The sequence below is a fragment of the Narcine bancroftii genome, chromosome 5 (assembly GCF_036971445.1).
Source record: "Narcine bancroftii isolate sNarBan1 chromosome 5, sNarBan1.hap1, whole genome shotgun sequence".
Taxonomy (NCBI): Eukaryota; Metazoa; Chordata; class Chondrichthyes; order Torpediniformes; family Narcinidae; genus Narcine; species Narcine bancroftii.
This window is the reverse complement of record NC_091473.1, coordinates 227,213,799-227,239,487: the sequence shown is the minus strand read 5'-3', so window position 1 is coordinate 227,239,487 and position 25,689 is coordinate 227,213,799. Positions and strand designations below refer to the sequence as shown.

Below are 25,689 nucleotides of genomic sequence, written 5' to 3'. Positions count from 1 at the left end.
CAGGTCAAAAAGAGAGCAAAGTTAATCTGGACCTTGATAGGGAAATTTAAAATTTAGACCCCAGTGCACTAAACTCGACAGGTATCAATGGTAGAGACGTTAATATAAAGAAGAAGCAGAGGTCTAAATCAGAGGAGGCCGATGTATCAAGGGGATGTGGGCCTGGCGTAGGTTAAAATAATAAGGGTGAAGCCGCAATGTATTTGTAAACAAGAAAAGAGACTACTTTAAAAATTCTTTGATGGAGCTGGGTAAATCGGATTTGGTGTGGGTAAGAATAGGCCATGAGCAGTCAACCTTTATCCAATGTGGATGAAGGAAGTACAGGTGGGTAAGAATTGGTGCTAAAGAACAAGTTTAATGACTATGCTTAGCAAAGGGTTAATGAATTAGGTAGTTGCCTTACAGTACAGTAAAACCTCATTAGAACGGAGTAGTTGGGGTCCAAGGTTTCATACCACGTTACAGCCGAGTCGCAGAACAGATGCATATATGTCATGATTCAGGAAGCAGGAAAGCAAAATACTGTGACACAAACCCTATAATAAGACCTTTAACATATTAGCATACACATTTTGTAAATGAGCCATAAGAATCCATTTTTGAGTTTGTGGCTGTTAGCCACTGATAGTCTGGCATCCTAAAATCAATGTTTGGGGTCCACAGACACCCGCGCTATAAGCGATTCTGTGAATTAATGAATCACGTTCTAACGAGGTTTCATTGTAGTTGCCTTGTAACATGGTGAGAATGTGATTGTCTTCTAACATGACCTGTGCTGCAATGAGATAATAGCTAACACCAAAAAGAATGTAGTAAAAGTCAATAAACCAAGAGAAAGGACACCCTGACATTTCCCAGCTGTCTGCAGGCACCACAGGGGACATTTTGTTGTGAAGACAGGAATCGCCAGCTGTGTGTGAAACTTGTAGGGTCTCATGCAAACCCCTGCCCAAAGCGGGATGAACACTCTGTATGTTTTGAGTGGGGATCAGTGTGGAGAATGAGAATGTACCACTCTCTCCTGCTAGCATCAAAAAGGCTGAATAAAGAGAACTGTTGTACTCTTAATTGGTTCTGATATTTATTTATTACAGTGTGGGCTGACTTTCACATTGGAATAGGCGAGACGTGGGCTGACGAAGGAAATTTTTGAGATCTTTCTTTGTTGGGAGTTCCTGCTTTGCGAGCACCAGGAGTCCAGTTATTAGTTTACCTAGTGAGTATTCTACTAGAATTATGAAGGACAGAACTGTCACCCGCTTGGGGTGGCAGAGGGCTGGGTATCTGTGCGAACATTAAAGGCAAAGAAAAGGCTTGGAACGTTAGAGAGAGCAAGAATTGTTTTCTGTAAATTCAATGCTTTGGCCTCTAAACGTGACCATGTTCGGAACTCTAATCTCTAACCATATGATCGCTGAGCATGGGGGCCTAGATCCTTTGCAATCACTTTCTTATCCCTTTGATGGCATCCAGGCTCATGTGATAGGCCTCTAGTTTGTTTATCTCTCTCGCGATTTACCCTGAAATATCTGTGGACATCAATGGGATCCTGAGGAAGATCTTTCTCCAGACCCTGACATGTGAAATGTGACCATTAACTACAATGGCTAAGGACCTTCAACCTGAAACGTGAACTCTGTTTCTCTTTCCACAGATGTTTCTTGACCGCTGAGTGCTTCCAGCATTTTCTGTTTTTACTTTGGATTTCTTGCATTTGCAGATTTAAAAAAATTTTCATTAGCTTCAACAGCTAAATGTTCGACATCTACAAGTAAATATGTATAGCTATATATTGTTCAGAGTGAGATTTAATTCTCATAGAAATTCAGATACAACAGTGTGGAGGAATAGAGGGACCTAGGGGGTCCAAATCCATACATCTATCACGGTAGTCATGCAGGTTGATAGGATAGTTAAGAAGGCCTATGGGGTGTTGAGTTCAAGAGTCAAGAGGTCATGTTGCAACTCTACAATCTCTGGTGAGACCACAGTTAGAGTACAGTGTTCAGTTCTGGTCACCTCTTTATAGGAAGGATATGAAGAGGGTGCAGACGAGATTTACCAAGAGGTTGCCTGGTTTGGAAAATAAGTCTTATTAGGCAAGGTTAGTAGAACTGGGATTTTGAAGCGAAGAAGGATGACAGGAGACTTAATAGAGGTCTACAAGATTTTGATAAGCATAGATAAGGTCGACAGTCAGCTCCTTTTCTCAAGGGCAGGAATAGCAAACACCAGGGAACATCTCTACAAAGTGAAGGGAAGAAAGTTTAGAGGTGACATCAGAGGGGTGCATTTTTTTACACAAAGGGTTGTGGGTGCCTGGAATGGCTTGCCAGGGTTGGTGGTGGAGATTGAAACATTGGGGGAACTTAAGAGACTCTTTGGCAGGCATATGGATGAAAGAAAAACAGAGGGTTATGAGATAGGAAGGGTTTGTACTTTATTTTTGGTAGAAATATAAAAGTCAGCATAACATCGAGGGCTGAACGCCCTGTACTGTGCTGTAATGTTCTATGTTCTATGAAACTTAGAATGGTACAGCCCACAATATTTGCATTGAGCATGATGCAAAATTAAACTTCGTATATCTCCACTTGCATGCACTTGATACATGCCCCTCTATTCGCTGTACATTCACGTATCTGTCTCGAAACCTCTTCAATGATACCATTATATACTTGCTTCCACCACTACTCCTGGCAGCCCATTCCAGGGATCACCACTCTATAAAAAAACTTGCCCCGCTCATCTCCTATAAACTACCAAACTTCACCTTCAATGAATGTCCTCCACTCTTTAACATGAATAATAACCAGAATTTGTAAACAAAGGAATCCTTATTGCTGACTGAATAGATTAATTATTCCACCATTTGTCTTCACATTGCACAATCAAATAAAGTGCCCGCGGAAAACCAAAAGTGCCATGCAACTCAGACAGTTGGCAGTTCAGTCATTGGTCTACAAATGATGGAGAAAGGAAGTATTTCTGGTCATTGACATTAGTGATACATCCTTATCATGGATCCATCACTAGCCAATGAGCCATGCAAAATGAATCAAAGTCTGATATATTTTTAACTTCCACATCAGTGATCCTTTTAAAATGTCAAAAGGTAGATTTTTCTTTTGGCATGTAAAGGATAAGCAAAAGAGCAAATAGTAACTATTTAAAACATTGCATTGGAACTTACTTACAGATAAATTTTCCTGGGTATGTTGGCTGAAGCACGCAAATCAGGCCGAGCCTTAGATAATTCTTGGGTGGATGATGATGAGCTCAATGAGGACAACATAGAACATGCAGATTTCGCTATATGTGGAGCCTGTGGGCCACTCCTTCCGCTGTTTCCAGTAACTCCTGTCAATGGATGCCATTTGACAGCCATTCCAAATGCTCCATCCCTATTTTGAGTGATCATTGCCAGAAATTCTCATTAGTCAGTGGGTAGTTTTGAGAATCATTTTCTTTGTCCATCCCATACTATGACAGATCTCAGAGAAGAGTGACCACTTTGAGGGAGTGGCAATAGTTATACAAACAGTCTTAATAGATGGTTCAGACCCAAACCATGGACTGGACATTTCTACCCATGGATGCTCTCTTGACTTGCTGAGCTCCTCCAGCAAATTTTATGTTCTCGAGATTCCAGCAACTGTGTTTCTCTTTGACAGAATTAAACACCTGCTTCTCCTCCTGGTTGTCTACCAGCAGAAAGATCAGAAATATCACAATCACATCCCATTTATTCCATGGCGACCTCATTCATAGAAGCTCATGCCTTTAAGAAGTGCAAAGAGTCATTATAAATAATTGATATTAATCCATGCTGGGAGAAAAAAATATTATTGATTTACTTTTTGATTTGCAGTTCTCCCAGCGTGGATTAATATCAATTATTTTTAATAATAGATTTAACAGCAGCCTCAATGACAGGGATTAAGAAAGATTGGGAACATGATTTGATTTATCCTTTTCAGACCGAGATTGATTTTCCACTCTTAACTTGATTAGTGATTCTTCATTTTGTGCTCGACATTGTTACAATTTAAGATGGTGCATAGGATACATATGTCCAGAGACAAATTACCTCATTTTTGCTAGGATATTGATCCACTATGCAATATGCGCAAAAATCTTTGAAGCCTCATTGATTCATATGTTTTGGGAATGCCCTAATTTAGAAAAAATTTGGAAAGACATCTTTCAGACTTTATCAAAGATTCTAAGGATTAAATTAGAGCAATGCCCTCTCATTGTTTTGTTTGTTTTTTTCTTGAAAAGACGACATACTCTTGCCGTCAACCCATGAGAAAATGTTAGCTTTTACCTCATTAATAGTCAGCGAGCAATAATAATGAAATGGAAAGGTGACTCTCCACCTACTCATACCCAGTGGTTACATGATGTTATGCACTGTTTAAGCTTGGAGAAAATTAGATACACATTAAAGATACAAAGTTTCAATTTGACAAGATGTCAGTCCTATTCATAGATTATTGTCACAATTGGAAAATCTAAGAAGTCTGGATGCTCCAGGGACTCTGCATGGTGTCTGAAGGTTGCTGTTCAATCCATATCTTTATAACTTTACAAGTTAACCTTGTTTAGAAGGAGGGGTTAAATTAGACAGGATCTTTGTTTTCTTTTATCTTTTCTTTTTTATAGTTTAATTAGATAAATATGGGTTTAATATGATAGTCATCAATCATATCATTAATTAGGATAGAATGCATCCTAATTTAGTCTTATCTATTTTCTATCCAGAACTATATTGGGATATATCATGAGAAAGGGAAAAACTGTTAATTACCATATTGATGGAATTTATATCTTAAAGAAATAAGTTAAATAAACAATTATGGATAGGTTTCTAATTTGCATTTTATTTTAATTTGTGATATGCATATGATATGACTTGCTGCTTGTTATATTAGATGATTTTATATGTAGGATTTATATGTTAAGCTCAATAAAAATATTTTAAAAAAGAAGTGCAAAGAGATTTTGGTACAAGAAGTTACAACATACCTGTGTTTGCACAAACTATAATTATTGCATTAGTTAAGTTAAACTCGAGTTTCTAAAATGTTCTAAAACTTATTAATGTTTCTTCCAGTAAGATTCAGAAGAAAACTTAGCCTTGCCATGATACATTTGTTGTACTTCTTGGAACAATTTGCTGAAAAGCACAAGTATAGTTAACTTTATCAGACAATTGCTGAATTATAACAATTTGCACTTAAAGTTTATGATTGGCATGAAACCCATATGATAATGAAATAACTGTCTCTAAATAGAACCACAATCGATTGTTCAGATTGTGACCTTGAAGAAAGATGGGTGAGTTGAAGGAATTCGTGCTCGTTGAACTTTGATCACCCTCTTGCAGCAACGTCCTTTTTACATTTGCAATCCAGGACATTCTGCTTTGATCTTCTCTTGTTGTATAGGGTGCACAAAAGATCATTACATTGGAACACACCTCACAGACCTGCCCAGGGATCTGAAATTGTTTGTCAGCATCCTCACGTCACTGGGAAATATGGAAGTCAAGTTTTTTTTGAGCCTGCCCCTTAAGAAGCACAGGGTTGGGAACATTGAAGAGTGTGCATTATCATGAGAGCAGATGTGTCTTGATGGACAGATTGACAGAGGAGAAGAAATGGCAGAATATGCTCTGTCACATCAGTGGTTTAAGACTTGTGGCTGATTGTGTCAGTCGGTATACAAGTACATAATATTTCTGGTTAAAATCAAAGCAACTTCAGAAGCAAAATTTGCTTCGCTTGTGTCTGGTGTGACTCTTAAATAACTCCATCCCTGTGCAAATAATTGTCTCTGCTCCAGGCTTCTAATGTTTTGCCTTATCTTGCAAGGTAAGAAGTTAAATATTAAGTTCAAGTTTAGCTTCAGAGCCAATCGTGCAATGTTCTTTACAGCAGAGATCATTTACAGTTTGGGGGGGAAACAGATTTCCTCCATGTTCTGATAACTCAGGATTTAGAGTACATTGGAACTCAAACCAGGAGTTTAACATTCAGGAGGTTGGGAATCCGTGTGTTGGGATGATTTTCTCATTGTGTACAGGCATAAGATGGGTGGAAGTAAATGTGCACCCTGTTTATATTGGCCTCTCGTCTTCCTATTTCTTTACAATATGGGAGGAAGCTATTCAGCCCAGTTAGTTGATGCCAGCTCAGGACAAACATAGCAACCCCATCCCCCTACTTATTTTCCATCCATTTTCTTTCCTATTAATGGTACAATAACCTAGAATGGGTGTAATTTATGATTGCCAATTAACACGCCATCACATCTTTTGGTTGTGGGAGAGAAATGGAGCCTCAGACGAAACAGTAAGAAGGAGAAAACGCGAACTTCACCCACACAGAACCCAAGGTCAGGATTGAACCTGGATTACAGGAGCTGCAAGGCTACCTGGTGTGCCTCTCTGCCCCATTATTTATCTTGAACTTAAAAATGCTTTAATTTTCTTACTTTCTTTCCAGACTCATCACATTATACCTTCCTAACACATACAATGTCCCACCCCAGTCAATGGAACAAATCTTCTTGCTGCTGTGACTGAGGTTGACAGATGCCACCTAGCTGAATTGCCAAGAACAGCAGGCTACTGGAAAGCAGCACAAAAAAAAATGCTTCTTCCTTCTGCCTCCAGATGTTCAGAAGAGTCAAAAAATCAGCAAGTTGTACTGCACAAAAATGGGCCCCTCTGCCCAACATATCCATGCAGACCATTTTGCCCATCTACGCTAATTCTATTTGCCCACATTAAGACTGTATCCTTCTCTGCCTTGTCTATTTGTGTCTGTCACTTAAATATTGTGATTCTATCTGATGCTCCAACTCCTTCCACAAATCAACCACTCTCTCTGTTTAAAACTTACCCTCAGATACCCTTTAATTCCTTCCTCTTACCTTAAACTTATGCCTCCTGAATTTTGATACCCTTACATTTTTGACCACTTTTTTTAAAGACATACAGCATGGTAACAGGCCATTTCTGCCCACGAGTCCGTGCTGCCCAATTTACACCTAATTAACCTACACCTCTGGTATGTTTCAGTTGGTGGGAAGAAACCAGTCCCCAGGGAAAACCCGCACAGACACGGGGAGAATGTACAAACTCCTTACAGACAGCGTGGGATTCAAACCATGGTCCCAATCACTGGTGCTGTAAAGGCATTATACTAACTGCTGTGCCAACCGTGCCACACTTTTCTTATCCAAATACCTGTCATAAAGTGAAACAGGTAGAGAGAATGCTGAATGACTAATGAACTGCTCATACAGAGTTTTTTTCTGTACTGCACACCCAGTTTGTTTACATTTCTTTCTTCATTTATATTTCTCTCTTTTGCATATGTATCTTTTTCTTGAGTACAGAGTTTACAGTTACCAATAAGTAGGAATTCTGCCTGGCCCACAGGAAAAAGAATCTCAGGGTTGTATGTGATGTCATGTATGTACTCTGACAATATAAATTTGAACTTTGAATCTTGAAGAATGGAGAGCTTTCTAAGTGAGAAAAGTTTCAGAAGTTAGAAGGATCAAAAGCATGGAGGGACTTGAACACAAGGTCTCAAAACCACAAGTCAAAGTAAGACCACTTATCTCAATGCTTAGTAATGCTAATCTTTTCGTCAATGTTATAGACCACCAAAGAACATGATGGAGATCACGGAGGGGTTAATGATAGACTTGAGTTGACATGCACTTTCAAAGCTTGAACTACACCTGCAAGGGAGATTTTAAATTCTAGTTCATTATGGGGGTCATTAAAATGTAATAAACACGAAAATGACTCACTGACCAAGTGGATATTTGGGATTCCAATTGATCCATAGCATGAAGAATAATTTGCTTCCATTCCGGTTCTATGGATTCTGGGCCTGTTGGAGAATCCCATGCAGGATCCAAATGGCACCTTGGGTGGCCCCAAGGTTCTGATAGGGAGGATAGGTGAGTTATTAGGAAGGATATTCACCATTTGTGCTTGGGTCCATGTTTTCCCATTGAAGAAATTAGAGGTGCTCAGTGATTTCCCAAAAAATTGGGAAATTTTGATTTCCTGCAGTGGCTACATGCAAAACACCTAAGTCATGGTTAACATAGTGGTTTGCACCAGTAATAGAGACCAGGGTTCAAATTTGCCACTTTCTCCCCATGTGCACGAGTTTCCTCTGGGTGCTTCTGTTTCCTCCCATGTTCCAAAAAAGTATGGTGTTAGGAGCTTAATTGGTCACATGGGTGTATTTAAGAGGCATGAGTTAGTGGGCCAAAAGGGGCTGTTACTGTGCCATATCACTAAATTTAAAAAAAACCTGACAAATCTTTACTAAACTGGGCTTTTTGCACTGAAATTGTTGAGTTCATACCAAACCAGGGTAATACTTAATATTGCTCAAGGCTCCCTTTATTGTCACTTAACACTATATATATACATGATATACCTGAACATTTGCCTGCCGTAAGGCAAAGAGTCACCAGTAGCATTGTCTGGCACCCCTTACTGTATGAGTAAAAGAGAACCAAAAGAGACTCTTTATAGTCACCGAATGTCCATAGATTTGCCTCCAGCACTCAAGCAGCCTCTGCACTCACACCGACTGCTGTTCGATTTGTCGGCAACCCAAGCTCCAGATCCAAACCAACGACGCGATCGGGAAGCCTTCAGTGCCCGAGGCCCTTACTTGCCCTCAGCGCCCTCTCAAATCTGATAACTGGTTCCCATGAGCAAGTGTCCAGCAGCTCCGCAGCCCATCTCGGTCCCCTGACTGTGTTGCCCTCAGCCTGTGTGGGCTCCTCAGCCACTGAGCCCCTTGCTGGTCCATTGCCATGGTCATAATGCAGCAGGGTCATCTCTTCTGCCTCTCCTCCTCAACAGGGATGGAGGGGGGTAGTGGGTTCTTCCCATTTCTGGCACCCTGTGCCAGTCTGCTGAGCTTAAGCACTGCCATCTTGTCCAAAAACTGTGAAGATTTTTATCAAAACTGGACAATTAAAGCACAGCACGAGTTAAACACAAGCTTGGAAAGACAACCTAGGTATACCTGGGGGTTACTGCTGCCTCTAATACATGGCATGACGTATTGGGAGAAGGTCTTGCTTGCATCTGTCCACTGTTCCACACTGTTCGGAGAGAAGGTGAGAAAGGAATGAAAATGTGCCCAGAAGCCTTCAGAAAAGGTTTGATATATTCGCAACCTCCACTTTGGTTTCAAACTGAAATTTGTAACACCAGGTTGCGTTCTAAGAGTTAAAATCATTGTTGCATTAATTGTAGGAAGTGCGTGATGCTGGCTGGAAAATTGATGTATTTCAATACCCAAGCAACAGCTCAGATGACAATGGATCAAACATTCACTGCACCAAATGAACCCACAATGTGTCCCACACTGTCTTTGACAAGAGCTTTCTCAGCCAGTATCACACACACCACTGGAATATAATCCACCTGCCCAGCAGAGCTATATTTCTTCTCTGAGGACAGTAAGAGCCATTGTAGTTCCACTGGAGTAATGTTACCACAGACAAAACCTGTTATCTCCTGCAAATGAATTGAGGGGGCTCTTGAAAGGCAGGACTCTGTCCACCATTGGTGTTAGATTATTGGAGAACAGTCCACACCCAGGAGTGTACAGTATGTCGCCAGTCTGTTCTCACATTACCATTTAATAGTCTGACAAATCACATCCTAAAAAGATAATGGCCAGCTTTCTGGGTCTTTATTCAGAGCCTGACAATACTTCTGGCCTTCCCAAACTACTTCATTCTTTGCTCTTATATGGACAAGGGTTTTAATTAATAACTGCCAATCACTGAAGTAATAAAGGGATTTCTTTCTTCCTTGCTTTCACTTGGATAAAGAGTGAAATGATCTGGCAAAATATTTTCTGCCTTTTGTCACACTCTTTGACATATAGACATGGTCTAGGAAAGACCCATGATTTTAACGAGAAGGTTGAAATTTCAATTTCAATTCAAAATAATGGGCAGCAAGGTGACACCGCTGGAACTGCTGCTTCACCATGCCAGTCAGTTGGGTTTCGTCTTCGCCCTTGGTATTGTGTGGGTGGAGATCGCATGTTCTCCCTGTAATGGGCTGGATTTTCCCCAGGAGCTCCAGTTTCCTCCCTCATCCCAAAAAACATGCACGCTGCTCGATGAATTGGCTGCTTGCAAGTTACCCCCAAGTGTGTAGGTGTGCGGCTGAATCCGGAGGGAGTTGATGGGAATGCGGAAAGGCTAAGTTACAGGGAAAATTGGTGGGAATTCCTCTGCCAAGCTGTTAGAGACTCAGCAAGCTGAATGAACGGCTTCCACCTTAAAAGAAAATAAGAGGCGAAACTCGAAAGACTGCAAAACACAGAACACTGGACGAATTCAGCTCATCTTGCAGTGTCAATAGGAGGTAAAGGTATATTACTGACGCTTTAGCCTAGAGTCCTTCCTCAAGGTATAAGTGGAAAAAAAACCAGACAGAATTAAAGGCTGGGGGAAGAAGGGGAAGGGGAGGAGAACAGACCAACAGACAAAAGGTAGGCGGAAAGGTGAGAATTGATTTAGGCTCTGTGAAAGGAGACAGACTCCCCCTCCCATTCCCCCTTTCCTTCCCCAATCTTTAATTCAGAAACCTGTGCTTTTCCTCTCATACTTTGAAGAAGGGGGTCAGGCTTGAAATGTCGTAATATATCTTTACCTTCTATGGACGCTGCGAGACCGGCTGAGTTCCTCCAGCATTCTTGTGTTACGATAGGAAAATATGAAAACAAATCTTTCTTAAAATGTGCAATACACAGACATCAGGTCACGCAGCATCCATGGAAGTAAAGGGTAACCAATGTTACGGCCCTGGGCCCTTCATCAAGTCTAAGATGGTTACCCTTTACTTCCTATGAATGCTGTGTGACCTTTTTTCTTCAGCTCCTTTGAGTGTATTCCACTCGACCCCAGCAAGCTGTTTAACTCTCCCTTAGAACAAGTTAAAAGGTAAAGGTTCTGTTATTGTCACGTAATACTACATTTACAATGTAGCATTCTTTAATTTTGTCTACTGTAAGAAAGACAGAAAGGTTCCACTTTGTCCAGCGCCCCTCACGGAAATGATGCCCCAGCAAGGAACGAACTCGCGACCCATGGTTTACAAAGCCAGTGCTCTAACCACAGAGCCTCTAAAAAAAGGTTGATCTTGTACCAAATGACTAGAAGCATTCAATGCGTGGTCTAAGCTCTAAAAGAGGAAATGAAAAAGCTAAAAGTTGGAGAAAATAAATTAATTGCCAGCAGCTGAGCAACTTGGCATTTGATTTTCCTCATCTTGATTAAGTCTAAATGACAAAGTTCTTTGGTGCTATCAGAGTGATCCCAGTTCATTATATTTCCTTTGTTCATCAGTGATTTGGATGAAGGCCAGATCAACCAGGTGGCTGCATCTATTGACCAATCACCAGATTGCTCAATCTGATCTAATTAAAGGGGAAGCCTGTGACACCATCATCCAAACTTCCTTTGATCTTGGCCTGGGTGATTGCGAACATCCTGACTTTATTTAAACCTGGCAGCAGGAAGCTGATCAACTTTATTGACAATTAGAGATATTAATCAGAGACAAAATAAGCATATCGGCAAAAAAAAATAGATTAGAGAATTGAAATCCAACACAAATATGGAACGACAAATTATGTTTGACAAACCGAATCAAGTCCTGCACAAAGGTAGTGGACACAGCCCAGTACATCATGTGTAAAACCCTCCCCACTATCAAGCACATTTACAGAGGACACTGCCGTCAAAGAGCAGCAGCAATCATCAAGGATTTGCACCACCCAGCACGTGATCTGTCCTCGTTGCTGCCATCGGGAAAGAGGCATAGGTCCCACAAGACCCGTACCAGCAGGTTCAGGAACACCTGCTACCCCTCCACCATCAGACTCCTCAACAACAATCTCAGTCAGGGACTTATTTAAGGACTTTTACTTTTGCACGTTATTGAGTTTTCTTTTCCTCTCACAGTCAGTTTGCTTACATTTTATTATTTGTTTACATGTCTACATTGAGTCAGTTTTATTTTTGCACTGTCAATAAGTTGTAATTCTGCCCTGCCGGCAGGAAAAAGAATCTCAGGCCTGTATATGATGTCATGAATGTAATCTGAATTGCCATCTAAATAACAGTGCATTAAAACCTCACAGATAAAGAGCCAAAACTGGAATTGAAGTACAAGAAAGGAATAACTTCAAAAAGCAAAACAGTAGATGCGAGAAATTCTGAAATAAAACTATAAAATGCAGGAACACAGTTCGATCCAATTCTGTGGAAAAAGTAGCAGATAATGCATCAGGTTAATGATCAACCATCAAGCTGAAACATTTGCTCTGTTGTTACCTGACCTGTTGGACATTGCCCTCATTTTTTTTGTACAATAATGGGGTGATGGCAAAATACGCTTCATCAGATTATTTAAATTTATTCCAGATACAGGGGCCCCAGTATTTACAGGAAGCAAATGAATGAGAAGAGGTAAGATGGGGGAGAGAGGAGATGGACAAGCAATGAGAAGATGGAAGGAATCAATGTGTGAGCCAGAATCCCTGGAGCGAAATGATTGATTCAACGTTTCAGGTCAGGACCCACTTTTCATATTAAGAGTGGAAAGGATAGGTTTGGTGGGGGGGGGGGGGGTGTAGTGATGCCTGGAAATCCCAGGAAAGTAGAGGTTTCTAGCAGATTTATGATGTTCTGTTTCCATCCATTGTGGTGGTCCCATTCCATCAGGAACAGAGTTGGAACAGACTTTAATAAAGCCGGAGCATATTCCAGAGGGAGCAATGGATAGTGAGGGCAAAACACTTCTTCAATCTCCAGACCCACAATGTTTCGCACAGTGAGCATCTCTTCAAGTTAAATACCCATCGTTTCCACAGCAGAACCCACAAACATCTGCATCAACAACTGGACTTCAATCCATGTACCTTAGACCTGTCTTGGCGAAGTTAGATTTGAATAATTAAATTGATGAATCCAAGAGAATTCAGTATCCTGGCATATTTACAGAGATGGGATCTCAGACTTGCCCCTGTAGGAATCCTGTCCCAGGTAGGTGAACCCTACAGTCTTAAACACTGAAGCTGATTTTTTAAAAAATATTTTATTTAATTTTTCCAAGACTCATATAGAACATTATTGCATACATTATATAAATAGTATTTTCAAATTACAGACTCTCATATGATTGCATAATCTCACCCTCCACACCCCCCCCCCCACTCCCAACTGCTAACATTAAAAAAAAAGAGGGGTCGTTTGAGCATATCTTGATCTTCAGGAATTCCACCCTATTAACCAAACTCAATTATTTAAATGTTTTTGGGGATGTTAATTGTATCCTTAAGCCAGTATGATTCAAATAAGGTTGCCATATTTTAACAAACATAACATATTTCTATCTAATGTTACAAGTTTTATCTTTTCTAGGGGGAACATCTTAGCATTTCCATAAGTAGGGCGGAGTTGGATTTCCACATAACAGCCCTGGCTACTGCTAGTGAACTCCTCACGAACTGGATTTGATATTTTGATAATTTTGTGCCAATAACCATAAAATTGCTCAATAGATAGAGTTCTGGTTCCAATGGAAAATTCACTCCTATAATTTTTGTCAAAATTTCTGCCAAGTCATTCCAAAAGGATCTTATTTTCACACATAGCCAGGTTGAATGCATAAATGTTCCAACTTGTACAGAGATAAGGTGCACCATTGCACTATTATCAAAAGCCTTTCTTCCAAGGATAATGCCGTACATCTTAAAAATGCTGAAATTATTATATGTTACAAATCATTCAACCTACTTTCAACTTCCAACGCAGCAATCCCATTCTTCGACTCCATATTCCCTTGTACTTCTTCCACCTATTTTCTCCCAAATCCCAAATGAACCTAATTATCCTGTAAGTCTTTGGAGGGTGGGAGAGAACCAGAACACCCATGTTGACCCGGGGAGAGCATGCAGATCCCGTACAGACAGCGGCAAATTCGAATATGGTCACTGTAATCGCGCTGTACTAACTGCTACTCCAACTGTGCCCCCCTCCCCCTTTTTGCCACTAACCTACATAAGGGCAGCAAAGTAGCATATTAAGTAAAGGCTTTATTGTCATTGTGTAAGAAAACACAACAAACTGAAGCTCAACCACGGTGCTCACAAATGCAACGCACAAGAGTATATAAAATCAGGAAAAGCAAGAAAGGGAAAAAACAGCATTAAAAACAATACAAAATACAAATGCACTAATTGGTGGAGTTTCATTTCAAACGGCTCTGGGATAGAAACTGTTCTTGAGTGTGTTTAATGGACCTATATCGTCTATCCGAGGGCAGTAAGTCAAACAAACGATAGCCCAGGTGAGTATTAGCTGCCTTCCTGATACAATGAAATCAAAAGAAGTCCCCCAAAGGGCACAAGGAAAACCCTATGATCTTCTGGGCTGCATTGATAACCTTCAGAAGATCCCTCTTTGCTGCTGTACAACAGGCAAACCACCTAGGAATTCCATAAGTCAGCCCACTTTCAATAGAGCGGCGATAGAAGGACATCAATAACTTTCCCTGCAGATTAACTTCCCTAAGGATTCTCAGGAAATGGAGACATTGATGTGCCTTCTTAACCATAGCGGTGGTAATTAATAGTCCAAGAAAGATCCTCAGCCAAATTCGCTCCCAGAAACTTGAAAGTTGTAACCCTTTCCTCCCACTCCCCGCTAATATACAATGGAGCTGAGGCCACACCTGCTCCTCCTAAAATCCATTATGAGCTCTTTCGTCTTCAAGGAATTCAGAATGTTTTCTGAGCTCCACAATGGTAGTGTGTGGACTTCATCCCTATAGGCTGACTCATCGCCCCTTGAAATGAGCCCAACCACAGTCGGGTCATCCGCAAATCTTATGATGGTATTAGAGGAATACTTGGAGACACAGTCGTAGGTATGAAGAGAATACATCATTGGGCTCAACACACAGCCCTGTGGGGAACCAGTGCTAAGTGTGAGAGTAGGGGAATAATGAGCACCAATTTTTACGATCTGGGAACCATTTGTTTAAAAAGTCCCTAATCTATAGACTAATCGATCTGGAAAATCCTAAATCAGCGATTTTAAGAACCAGTCTGCCTGGAGTAACAGTATTAAAAGCTGAACTAAAGTTTATAAAAAGCAACCTCACATAGAATCCCTGTTGTTCTAAGTGGGTCAATGCTAAGTGAAGAACAGTATCCACAATCGACATTAGCAAACTGGTGTGGATCGAAGGTGGGTGGGAAACTGGCTTTAATGTGCTGCAAAACCAGCCTCTCAAAGCGCTTCATAAGAACCGGTGTTAAAAGTAACTGGACCATAATCATTGCGGCCCTTGATAACCTTCTTCTTAGGCAGTGGAATGATCATAGCAGCCTTTAAGAATGGCTGAATGATAGATTTTGACAGGGACCTGTTGAAAATCTTTGTGAAGGCCTCAGAGAGTTGATTCACACACTCCTTCAGCACCATGCCTGACATGCCATTGGGGCCGGCGGCTTTCCTTGGGTTCACCGCTCTAAGCACCCATCACACCTCGAGCACATTGAGGACATGACCATTAGTGGCCAGTGACTGTCTTCTGCTTCCACTTCAAATCGAGTGAAAAAAACAATTGAGATCCTCAGCCAGCCTAGCATCACCATCAACAGCCACATTGTTGTTGTTTTTTACAACTGAAGTGCTGGATGCCCTACTTTATTCGCCGCGGATCATTATCATGAAGTACTCCTCAATCCTCCTCCTGTAGGCCATTTTAGCCTGATACCTCTCCTCAAGTTGGCTCTAGCCGCACTATACAGTGCACTATCACCTGACCTGAAAGCGATATTATGGCCCCTGAGAAGAATTTTAATCTCCCTGGTCATCCAGGGCTTCTGATCGTGATACATCTTGATCCGTTTGTCGACAGTGACGTTGTCAACACAGATCTTTATAAATCCTGCCAAACAGCAGGATTTTAAGATAGGGAAGAAAAGCCGAGCAACTGGTGGAAGCCCGCATAGTCACAGGGGAGAAATTGCATGCTCCACACTGTCAGCACCCAACATCAGGTCTCAGGAGCTGTGAGATAAGATAGACTAAAACATCTGGTATCTGGAGTTCAAGCAACTAGCAGCCTCAAGCAATCAACAAAAAAAATGTGAGGAAAATAAATTTAAAAGTTGAAATAAATAAGAATAAATAAAAGATTAAAAAATATGGAAGTTGAAAATTGTAGAAGTAAATGAAATAACACATAAACCTTTGGTGAAGATTGGAGCAAATATTTTCCCAGCAGAGTGCTTTAGCCTTACTTTGCTTGTCGCAGATGTTTGAGTAAAGTTGTGTGAAACAGCAGGATGAAGAGCTGGTTGGTTAATATGAGCAGTTTCTTTGGTCATTCAACATTCTCACTCCCCGTGGGAAGAAGCTGTTCCTCCGCCTAGTGGTGTTGTGTCTGATCCTCCTCTATCTCTTCCCCAATGGGAGCAGCTGAAAGATGCTGTGTGCAGGGTGGAAGGGACCCTCAATAATTCTACGCACCTGTAATGGAGGATTTAGACCAGCTCATGCAAGAATGTATGCATGTGAATCAATAGACATAAATCTAATTTCCACCTACTTTTGAGAATAATGTATACATGTGAATCAGAAGACATAATCTAAATTCCACCATGAGGTCCAGAGATGCAGTTGTCTTTTGTTGGTCGCAGACTGTCAGGAGATCTTGAAGATAAATAAACCATTTATTCAAAGTGATAAGCTATGAGTAAACAATTTTTGGGTAATATAAGCCATGGTCCTGCTGCTGAAGTTTCAGACTCTCTGAGGGGTGGAAACATCTCTCAGCAAGAAGAAGAACTTCTAGAGTCCAACCAACGTCCCAGTCGGGGGAGGTGGAGAAGCTGCTACTGGCGCCCCGACAACCTACTACAAGTGTGCGGTCGTTGCCTCGGTTTGGCAGTTGGGGCCAGTCCAGGCGTTGATACGTATAATTGGGAAGGGCTTGCATATTGTAGTTTGATAACAGCTTTAGAATTTGTAATAAAGATTTGTATAAACTGAAGTGCTCTCGGCTTGTGTGTCTATTTTCTTTCGGTAGCTCAAACACTGTGACCAATCTAAAATGAACAAAGTGAGAGGTACAAGTTTACCCAGGACAATTGGCGTAGTCAGCAGGATTGGTCTTGAGATGTTTCGCTGAAAGAAAGAGGTGAGCCCTGAGCAGTTCTTGATTCCGGGATGGACTTCCAAAGACGATGGGTTTGGCATGTTGGCCAATATCCTGTCTTTGTTGGGACCACCCATTAATTGGGATGAGAGGTTAGATCCATCAAGTGCACCTCTGGGAGAGCGGGTTGCCACTCTCCTTCGAGAAAGTAAATTTCCTGTTAAAAAGGGGACGCTGACGGACGGTTTTTGGCTGCTGGCCACAGCCTTACGCCACGCCATTCAGCGAGAAGCAGAATTAGTTCAGCGAGAAATAGAATCCCAGCACAAGAGAGAGCAACTAGAGGAGGAGATAGAAGCCATGCGACAATACTGTTCCATGATGAGCGAGATCATTCGCACAGTCAGGACCGAGCCAAAGAATGGGAGGATAAGCATGTCCAAATGATCTGCCGTAATATTAAACTCCAGCAGCAGCTCCGTGCAGGTAAGGAAAAGCAAGGGGTAGAACCCAATCCACATTGTATTTGCGCCATGATATGGAATGGCGATGATCCTGATGTAATTGATGATTGGGACGGGAACATCTGGAATGATGACAATGGTCATAATGCAGATACCCCTCGCCATGTGCCTGACGTACTCCCCTCTCCACCCGCTGTTCACGCCCGCCTTGTAAGGCAGTGGAATTTCCAAACAGACGGAGACGGAAAGGGGTATGATGTAATGGTAGAGATTGAAGGGATAGATGCCCCAGCCTCCCAAGTGGACCCAGGGGAAAGTACCCGAACCCCTGCTTATGCTCTATGCCCCCCCCCCCCCCATCTACAGGATGGTCTCGGCCTCCTCCCGTCCATTGGGCAGAAGGCCCTGTGGGCCAAAGTGGGAACAGGGGTCGGGAGCAGTCAACGATATGTGACTTCTCTATAAAAGAGCTGGCTGCCATTGGAGATCGATTTAGGCAAAATACGGGAGAAACTCTGGCGGTCTGGCTCCTGCGTCTTTGGGAACAAGAAAGGGGTAATGTATATTTGACCCCTGAGGAATTATTGGGATTAGGAACATTGACTACTGATATCTGGGTCACTGCTGAGCTACGTGGTAGAAGGAGAGGGTGGATTACTTACTTGCCATTCTAGGGGATGCCCTGTTATGAGTATATCCATCACCAGTAGATTGGGATTTACATTTGCAGAATAATTGGGGCACCCCAGAGGAGGGCATAGCAGTAATTCATCAACAGGCCCTGGCCTCTGCCTTGTATGCAGTGAGTACAAGGGGGGAGCCCTGATGAAGAGATGTTCACTGCCGGAATGCATACCCATTTAGTTTGTTCTGTCCAACCCACTGTACGGGGACTGGTTCTGTCTGTAACTAGTCCGCTAATTGAGCACCCTGTGTCTGAGGTAGTGCACGCCTTATCTGGGCTTAGAGAATTAGAGTTGGGAGGTAAAATCCACTCACGTACAACCCAGGTTAAATCAGACAAGCAGGATGAAAAGAGAGCGCCTGCTGCTAATAACGGACCGACAAGAAAGGACCTTTTTCTAACCTTGTTAAAGTTAGGCATACCTAAAAGTGATATTGATGGGAAACCTACCGCAGTCCTTTATGCCCTTTATAAGAGAAAGGCAGGGGAACATCATCCCCAGCTGTTGAGTCCTTCTGGTCCAGCTGTGCCTTCTGCTCCCACTGCTGCTCCTATCGAGCCAGCTTCTCTTGCTCCAGTTACCCGCGATGAGATACAACAATTGGTTAAAAAGGCTCTTATGGATAATAGTAGCATGTGGTCCTGAAAGCCCCCGAACTCTACTAAGGCATGAGGGTGTGGGTGGGATTCCCATGTCTACTCCATTGAGATACAGAGGATACACGGAGACCCGCGGCCCTACATACCATTAACAATCCATTGGGGTGGGGGTAATGACTGCCAATATTTGGCCTTGGTCGATACCAGTGCGGAGCACTCGGTGATTCCTGGTAACCCCGATCTCTGGATTGGACCGACATTTCGAATAGAAGGGATGGGAGGAACGATCACTCTGGCGAAGGAAATAAAAGTCCGCACCACAGTGAGTGATGGGCCTTCCCCTGTATGGATACATGCCCTGGTGGCTGCCACTGACGAGTGTATCCTGGGTATCAAAATGTTGGACGGTATGGCCCTTAATACTAGGCAAGGGAAATTTGCTTTTGGAATTCGGACTATTACAAAAAGACTGGTGGTGGGTCGAGCTAAGTGGGATCCTGTGGTGGTGCCTCCCACCACCCCCCCCCCCCCCGAAACCAGTATGCATTCCACAATATCGCCTCCCTGGAGGGCAGGAAGAGATTACTGCCACCATCGATGCTTTGCAAGAAGGGGTAGTGAGGCCCGCAACGTCGCCCTTTAATAGCCCTGTTTGGCCGGTCCAGAAGCCGGACGGCTCCTGGAGAATGACAGTTGATTATTGTTTTTTGAACAAACATGCCCCACCACTTGCTTCGGCTGTTCCAGACATTGTCACCCTTATTGAAAACATTGCTACTGGGAACTCAGGAACATGGTATGCTGTCATGATCTCGCTAATGCCTTCTTCAGTATTCTTATAGCTGAGGTCTCACAGGATCAGTTCGCTTTTACCTGAAAGGGGCGCCAGTATACCTTCACCCGCCTCCCTCAGGGCTATGTACACTCTCCCACTACTTGCCACTATCAACCGCGCCGATACCGTCCCCCTGGCTCGATGGATACATGAACAGAGTGGCTCTTTGGAGAAGAAGGGATCAGCTATGTGGGCCCATACACATGCCTTACCCATCTATCAGGATGATGTCCACATGGTCGTGTGTACATGTCCAGCATGTCAGCTTGTGAAGTCATGCACTATTCCTCCTGGTCCGCATGGCCAAATAAGACGGGGAGCTCGCTCAGCTGCAGTCTGGCAAATTGATTACATAGGCCCCATGCCAGATTGTATGGGTAAACATTACGTCCTAGTAATGGTTGACATCTTTTCGGGCCTGGTTTTTGCTTTTCCCACCAAGACGGCTGACCAAGCTAGCACTATCTAAGGACTAAACCATTTAATTTCTCGTTATGATGTACCAGAGGAAATTCAGTCTGATAATGGCTCGCACTTCTCCGGGAAGGCAATCTGTGATTGGGCAACTGACAACGGTATCTTATGGGTTCACCATATTCCTTATTACCCGCAGGCTGCCGGGTTAGTTGAACGAATGAACGGCTTACTGAAGGAACAAATTCGTTTATTAACATCATTGGGGACCCTGAAGGGGTGGTGCCATGTGCTGCACCAGGCAGTCGACAATTTGAATCATCGCCCTTTAAAGGGAGGTACACCTTTCCAAGGACTTCTTCATGCTTCTGAACTACAGCCTATTCCAGAGGAAAAACAGTCATTGCCCCCCATTCCCGAGCTAGAGAATGCCGGACAAAAGGTATGGGTGGCACCACCAGATAGTGGCCCTTCTGTAAAAGGGGAAATAGAGACACCTGCCCAGGGTAACACTTCGTGGGTAGCTATTGAGGGACAGGATGATTCAGTTTGTTTAAATACTGAACGCTTATGGCATCGTGAGTGACATATGTCAGACTTCTTTGTTCCAGCTTCTCCGTCTTGCGCTCCTGCTGATCTGGCTTAACAGTTGCTTTGGTGCCAGCAATTGGATTTGTAATGTCGAGGACATTCCGAGGGAATTGCCCGAGGGGGACACAGCCCGATGCATTACACTAAGGAAGTCCTCGTTCACCCACATCAAGTGCAGCTTATATAGATATGTTATTGCCAGTCTCGATTCCTATATTTTGTTTGTGGATAGACCAACTGAACGGGTCACCCCCTACTTCTATGATGGTCATTTTTGTTCCTGCTTTGTATCTTGTAATAACTCTGCACCTCCTGTCGCTAAGTGGTGGGAGGATTCAGGTTCTGTGGAGGGTTGGTGGCCTACTTCACCATCAAGCATTCCTTCAAATTTGTCTGACAATTCCTTTCTCCATGTTTCCTATGCGTACACTCACCGATTGAATGTTTCTGATTGTTGGATTTGTACCCAAGGCCCTTTGCATACCGGTACAGGCATTCCCATGATCCCCATTCCTTTCACCTGAAAGGAGGTTGCTGCCTGGAAATATTTTGATCCCTCCAAAGGCAGAGTTTACATTGATGTTAATAAATCTGTGCCTGAGGAGGCCCAGTTCTTTCATCTAAGTGATATTTTGGGTATTTTTTGAGGATGGCATATTCCTCCCCTCCCCCCCCCTTATAATATGACACCCCCCTATTTTATTGTTTCCCAACGTGTGAAGGCTTTTGTAAGTTCCCCAACAAGCCTGCCGATGAACTGGGATTCAGTGATTGTCTGGCATATTCCCCTTTTATTTCCAAGCACCCTGTGAACGGGACCTATTGGGTTTGTGGGTTTTGTGCCTTTGCCTGGCTACCCCTTACCTGGGGTGGTTGATGCTATTTGGCATACGCCGTCCCCTACCTACACCATATTTCCCGTTTACAGGACCATCCCTAGCTTATGCGTATGTCCCCTGTCCTTCGGCATAGACGTGCTCTCTCCAGTGCTGAGATTTTCTTTGGCACCTTGATCCCAGGTTATGGCGTTATTTGCATTTCCCTAGAGGTTTACAAATTATATGATCTGATGAGCTCTATTGCCAATGAGACATCCTTTGCCCTTTTGTCTGTCAGTCAGGGCCTTAATGATCTTAATCACGAACTCTCTATCGTCTGGACAGTGGCTTTACAGAATCGTATGGCCCTGGATTTTCTGTTACTAAAACAGGGTGGCACGTGTGCCATTGTAATAACTCTGCACCTCCTGTCGCTAAGTGGTGGGAGGATTCAGGTTCCCGATGTATCCACTAATATTTCTGTTATTGTTCAGCATGTTTCAAAATCTGTTTGTGAGCTTCAGTGTCTAGGTATTGTGGCCCACAAGGATAGTTTGAGCCTTGGTTGGAATCCTTTTTCATGGTTAGCTGGTACATTTGGGGGATTGGGCCACACTATTCTCCGTTGGTTGCTCGCATTAATGCTTATTTTTGTGATTATTATAGGTTTGGTTTCTCTTTTTCGCTCCTTCTGTACTCAAATGCTTGTTAGGTCTCGTAAGTGACAGACTGCGACCAAGGGGTGGAATGTAATGGAGGATTTAGACCAGCGTATGCATGTGAATCAGTATACATAAATCTAATTTCCACCTACTTTTGAGAATAATGTATACATGTGAATCAGAAGACATAATTTAACTTCCACCATGGGACCCAAGAGATGCCTATGAATCAGAAGACATAATCTAAATTCCACCATGAGGCCCAGAGATGCAGTTGTCTTTTGTTGGTCACAGACTGTCAGGAGTCCTTGAAGACAAATAAACCATTTATTCAAAATGATAAGCTATGAGTAAACAATTTTTGGGTAATATAAGCCATGGTCCCGCTGCTGAAGTTTCAGACTCTCTGAGGGGTGGAAACATCTCTCAGCAAGAAGAAGAACTTTTAGAGTCCAACCAACATCCCGGTCGGGGAGGTGGAGAAGCTGCTACCAGCACCTTGACAACCTACTACCAGTGTGCGGTCGTTGCCTCGATTTGGCAGTTGGGATCAGTCCAGGTGTTGATAAGTATAATTGGGAAAGGCTTGCATATTGTAGTTTGATATCAGCTTTAGAATTTGTAATAAAGATTTGTATAAACTGAAGTGCTCTCGGCCTATTTTCTTTCGATAGCTCAGACACTGTGACCAATCTAAAATGAACAAAGTGAGAGGTACAAGTTTACCCAGGACAGCACCCTCTTCAGACAACGATCCTTGTAGATCACATCGATGGTGGGGAGGGAGATTCTATTGATCCTCTCTGCCGCTCTTATGGTCTTGTGGATTAGCATCCACTCCATTTCTCTTCAAAACCCGTACCACACTGTGATGCAGTCGCCCAGGGTGCTCTCGATCATGCTCCTACAGAAGGTTGACATGATGGTGGCTGGTAGCCTTGGCCGCTCAGGAATTGCAGTCGCTGTTTCGCCTTCCTCTCAAGTGAGGAGATGTTGAGGGTCTACGATAGGTCACTAATTAAGTGAACACCAAGGAACTTGGTGCTCTTCTCTCTCTCTCTGCAACAGAATTGTTGATATGTAGTGGAGGGTGGTCATTCCTGGTCCTACAGAAGTCCATGATCATCTCATTCGTCTTGTGCACGTTGAGACTCAGGTTATTACTCTCACATGATTTTACAAGATGTTCCCTCTCTTCTCTGTAGTGCAACTCATCGATGTGCCTGATGAGGCGGTCTACTTCTGTGTCATCTGCAAACCTGACGACTCTGTGGGAGCTGGATCTGGCGATGCAGTCAGTAGCATGAACAGGAGTGGGCTGAGCACCCAGCCCTGAAGTGCACTAGTGCTCATTGTGACAGTGTTTAATATTCTGGTACCATCCTGGACAGACTGTGGTCTTTCTGTTAGGGAGTCCAGAATCCACTTACAGTGATGGGAGTTGAGTTCCCAGCAAGGACAGCTTCTCCACTAGCCTCTTGGGAATTATCGTATTAAATGCCGAGCCGAATTCAATGAACAGCAGCCTGGCGTATGAGGTGTTGTTCTCCAGGTGGGTCAGGACAAGGTTATAGCATCGTCTGTGGAATGGTTTCTTCTACAGACGAATTGAAATGGGTCTAGTGTCTCTGGAAGGTGTATTTTGATGCGTTCCATCACCAGATGCTCAAAGGATTTTGAAATGGTGGAGGTCAGTGCAACAGTCATTGAGACCTGTTATTGTCGCCCTCTTGGGTACCAGGATGATGGTAGCTGTCTTGAACCTGTGGGAATGATTGTTTGCTTCAGTGTACATATGGACTTCCTCCTTCCACACCATTCACCAACCCTTGATGAATTCCATGGTATTAGCTCTGAAATGCCTTGCTCAGAGAAAAGTGTATCTCACCCTCTTCTCTCCAAACTCCTTCACAGCTATGATAATGTGCATGACCACTGCCATGGGGAATATGGCTTTATCAAGTTCAAGAACATTCATTATCATCTGACATACACAACCAGACAAAACAGTGTTTCTCCGGACAACAGTACACACACATACACACAATAAAAAATGCATAATAAGCACAAATGCACATAAAGATATAATTTTAAATAAATAAAGATAATTTTTTGGGAATGATTCACTTGGTTACAGGGTACTATCCACTAATCTCACAACCTGCTGGAAGAAGCTATTTCTAGCCTGGAAGTCCTGGTTTTGATGTTCCTGACTCTCCTTCATGGTTCAAAGGTTCCTTTTAACATCACATAATAATACATTAAAAATGTAATATACATGAAATATTTCAACTTTGTCTGCCATAAGGCAAATATAGAATCAGCATGAGCATTGCCCGCTGCCCCTAACAATAGGAGAAAGAGACACTGAATGTCTGTGCCTCCAGCGCTCCTCACAGCCTCTGCAGCCACATGGATTCCTGTTCAAACCATTAGCAGCACAAGCTTTCTGGCCCTCAGCACACTCTCAAATCCCGCTTCCAATACCTGGTTCCCATCAGCCAGACTCCAGCTGTCCGCAGCCAGGGTGGATCCTTCAGCCACTAAGCCCCTCTCCGGTTCGCTGCCATGGTCACCGACCTGCAGAGTCGTCTCCTAAGCTTCTCCTTCTCAACAGGGGGGTGTTCTCCTCGATTTCCGGTGCCTTGTGCCAGTCCACTGCTACTCCTCCTGCCATCTTGGGCACAGACCCCGAGGTTGCAGGATTTAAAAGAAACGTTGTCCGCTCCTTTAAAAGGCCGCTTAAAGCCTACGCAGAACTGTTGGCATTAGCACTGGGTAGCAGGACCATGTGGATAAGTGCTATGTCTCCTCTCCCTGCCCTCCCAGGTCCGCACCAGCAGCACCTTCGGCAGCCCCGCCTTTCCTTTTTGGTAGTGGGTCCAAGGCACTGTGCACTGGGTGGAAAGAATCCTCAGTAATTGTCCAATTTAAGCAATGCCCCTGGTAAATATCGAAAATAGAGGAAGGGGAGACCCCAGTGATCTTCTTGGCCATTTGATGACCCTCTGTATTGATTACCAGTCGATGCTTTGCAGCGACTGTACCACACAAAGATGCAGCCAAACAGGACCCTCTCACTTGTGTTCCTGTAAAGTGCTGTCAAGCTGGGAGCCGGTTGCCTTGCTCTCGGTGCTGGACCTGCTGTGGCCTGCTGCTTCTCTCTATTTGGTGAGCTCATGAGCAGTAGCAGCTCAATAAATTGGAATTGACATGACTGGCATTGCTCGTATTTAAAGTGTCACTTTAGTTTGCAAACAAACACAAAAGCCACTGTGCTTTTTGTGCATCTGGGGGAGGGGACACATTTCATGGCTGGTATGGAATGCCACAATATCTCAGCATGCCAAAATAAAAAAAGTGAAATCC

The 25,689-nt window shown here is 43.1% G+C and overlaps 1 long non-coding RNA gene across 1 annotated transcript in view; it reads right to left on the bottom strand.

Moving 5' to 3' along the window:
- The window catches only part of LOC138762934 (uncharacterized), a 92,567-nt gene that overhangs the window by 35,655 nt on the left and 31,223 nt on the right, over positions 1 to 25,689 (bottom strand). The window contains exon 2 of the long non-coding RNA XR_011357245.1: positions 9,081 to 9,159. This is a non-coding gene — a long non-coding RNA (uncharacterized lncRNA). The remainder of the gene's footprint in view (positions 1 to 9,080; positions 9,160 to 25,689) is intronic.